The sequence below is a fragment of the Schistocerca serialis genome, chromosome 5 (assembly GCF_023864345.2).
Source record: "Schistocerca serialis cubense isolate TAMUIC-IGC-003099 chromosome 5, iqSchSeri2.2, whole genome shotgun sequence".
Taxonomy (NCBI): domain Eukaryota; kingdom Metazoa; phylum Arthropoda; class Insecta; order Orthoptera; family Acrididae; genus Schistocerca; species Schistocerca serialis.
Window position 1 is genome coordinate 214,479,214 of NC_064642.1, and position 3,491 is coordinate 214,482,704.

Consider the following 3,491-nt stretch of genomic DNA (forward strand, 5'->3'; position numbering starts at 1 on the left):
GAAGCAAGTGTCATTGATGGGGGTATGGTTACTTCACTAAAATGTAACTTGTTACTTAGTTGTTGGTCTTGAAGTTGGTCTCAAATGGTTCAAATGGCTCTGAGCACTACGCGACTTAACTTCTGAGGTCATCAGTCGCCTAGAACTTAGAACTAAATAAACTCAACTAACCTAAGGACATCAAACACATCCTTGCCTGAGGCAGGATTCGAGCCAGCGACCGTAGCGGTCCGTCGGTTCCAGACTGTAGCGCCTAGAACCGCACGGCCACTCCGGCCGGCTGTGGGGCCACAATCATAATATATTTCCTTCAAGTCAGTACCGCCATTAGACTGGTTTTTTAAATTTTTTAATTTGCAGTGTTACATTTACACGATCATGATTTCGTCTTTAAGTTGCCATTATCAAGTGTTTTAATATTAAATTGTGCCTAAGATGGCATACTGTCGTATTTAAAATATACTGTTAGACACATTGTCTAAGGGTCAGTATTTCTGGTAAAAGCCTACTGCTTTGTCTTATCACTGAATATACTATCATGACTCATTTTTCAATCAAGTAGCTCCTCAGTTTGCCTCACAAGGCCTGAGTGCACCCTGCTCGCCAACAGCGTTCGGCAGACCAGATGATCACCCATCTAATTGCTAGCCCAGCCCGACAGCGCTTAACTTCAGTGATCTGACGGGAACCAGTGTTACCACTGCGGCAAGGCCGTTGGCTGTTAATGGTTCACATGAACGATATTTTCTGGGTCTTTGTTGGTTGTTTGTCAATAAAGCGTTTTCTTCTAGGTAACTCACAATGTTCGAATACTATATACGGTCTATAATCTTACTGCAGATTAATGTTACCGATATGGATCTGTAATTCACTGGGTTACTCCTGTTTCTTTTCTTTAATACTGGTGTGACTTGTGCAACTTTCCAGTTCATAGGTATGCAGCTTTCGACGAGCGACGGTTGTTTATGCCAAGTGTGAGGCTATTTCAGTGGAGCTATTGATTGTGTCTGTCCATTGGTGTACTTTACATACGATCGGAATCTTTTTGGATTCTCTGCCAGATTTAGGGACAAAGTTGTATTTTGGGAAATATTGAAAGCATCTCGCATTGAAATTCACGCTAAGTTTCGAGCTTCTGAAAAACTTCGCCAATACGGGTTTTTTGCGTTGATTGAAGTTTGGAATGCTTTTTCCGTTGCTTCTACAACAATATTATGATTTGTTTTATGTATCATGGGGGATTAGTACCATCTCTTAATAGTTTATTTGGTATATAATCACCACCAACTATAACTGTAATAGCTGAGTACCTATTTGAAATGAGACTCAAGTTTTCGTTGAATTGTTCTCCACCTAATCATTTGTGTCAGAGGTCGGTAAAAGAAACCAGTTACTAATATATTCCAGTTATCAAGCATAAACTCTATCCATACTAACCTACAGGAACTATGTATTTCAGTTTCATTACAAGGTAATCTACTTCTGACAGCAATAAGCAATTTACCAGAAACTGTATTTAACCTATCCTTTGTGAGCGTGGTTAGGTTCTTTTTAAAAAATTCAGCTAAACTATTTTCTATCTTTAGCTAGCTTTCCATACCTATAAAAATTTGATCCCCAGCGTTTTCTGTTACCTCTTAGAGCTCTGGTTATTCTCCAGCACAGCTGTAACAATTCACAATTACAATACCGATTGTTGCTTGGTCTACCTTCCTGTGTTTGTCCTGCATCCTTTTAGACTAGCGCCCTTTCCGTAATTTTTCAAGACCCTCTAACTTAGAAACCACCCAGTCCCCTCCACACAGGTTCTGATATCCACGTATTCGCTCCCTGTGTGTGATAGACCCCTGACCTCTTAAACGTAACCTCTAAACCCACCATCCTATGTCACAAGTCGAAGAATCTGCAACCTAAATAATTATGAAAAATCCGCCTCGAATTGCACAAACTACCTGGTGTTTACCTAGGTTTCAGCGTGGCTAAACACGCCTTCTTCAGAACAAACTATAAAACAGCTTGCCTAATACCGTGTATTTGTAAAAAAAAAGTTTTTAGGGGTCTTGCCGCTGTAGGTGTTGATTTTAGCCTTTGACTATGCCTATTTAGGCAAGCTGTTTTATATTTTGTTCTGGAGAAAGCGTGGTTACCCACGCTGAAACCTAGGTAAACACCAGGTAGTTTGTGCAATCGAGGCAGATTTTTCATAATTATTTCGATACGATTGCTGACGCACTGCAATGCTCAAAGGTCATAAATCTGTAACCTACTTGGTCACAGAACCATCTGGCCGCTGATTCACACCCTCCACTCGGCTCTGTACCAAAGGACCACAGTCGGTTCTGTCGACGGTGTTAGAGATAATGAGTTTCCCCTTCATCTCGCAAGCAAGACTGGCAACCTTTACACCTCTGATAGCCGCCCAAAACCAGAGATAATGTCTTCCACTCCATAGCGACACACATCGTTAATTCCGACATGAGCCATCACCTGAAGTTGGCTGCACCCCGTGCTCTTCACGGAATCTGGAGGCAGCCTTCCTGAAATGGGCTTTCACGGTTTCTTAATACCACCCAAGGGTGAATGACGGAAGGTGTGGACCAAAGGGATTTGAGGCACTTCATTCACTGTTTATTTTTTTACAACACACTTCGTTATTAATAACATTGATAATAGTTTTAAAGGAAACAACACAACAGGCCTTGTAAATAGCCTAACTGCATAAGTGAACTTCTAAAAATAATCGTTAATATGTTTAGGAACACAATAAACATCAACTCACAAATAGCATTCAGTTGTTTACTAATTAATTAAATGTCTGTTCAAAACAATTTACCCACATAATCAACACAACTTGAAATCAGAATTCAAGACTTCCTTGCTATTAAATGTCTGCATAAGTTAATGGCCATACATAGTAACCTCTTAACAGCAATTCAATTGACTTAAAAATGCCGGCCGGAGTGGCCGTGCGGCTCTAGGCGCTACAGTCTGGAGCCGAGCGACCGCTACGGTCGCGGATTCGAATCCTGTCTCGGGCATGGATGTGTGTGATGTCCTTAGGTTAGTTAGGTTTAAGTAGTTATAAACTCTAGGGGACTGATGACCTCAGATGTTAAGTCCCATAGTGCTCAGAGCCATTTGAACCAAGACTTTTGTGTTGAGCCGCCAGGTACTCTGAAATCTGTTCTTTGTCACTTTTGCTAAACAGAAAAATCTTCCTACCTTTTTTAATATTTCTATTTACGGCTGAAATCATCGATGCAGTAACCGCTTTATGATCACTGATTTCCTGTTCTGCATTAACTGTTTCAAATAGTTCGGGTCTGTTTGTCACCAGAAGGTCTAATATGTTATCGCCACGAGTCGGTTCTCTATTTAACTGCTCAAGGTAGTTTTCAGATAAAGCACTTAAAAAAATTTCACTGGATTCTTTATCCCTGCCACCCGTTACGAACGTTTGAGTCTCTCAGTCTATATCCGGCAAATTAAAA

At 40.8% G+C, this 3,491-nt stretch overlaps 1 pseudogene; it reads right to left on the minus strand.

The window, feature by feature from the left end:
* Positions 1-601: 601 nt before the first annotated feature.
* On the minus strand, positions 602-719 carry LOC126482913 (5S ribosomal RNA; annotated as a pseudogene).
* Between the last annotated feature and the right edge of the window lie 2,772 nt (positions 720-3,491).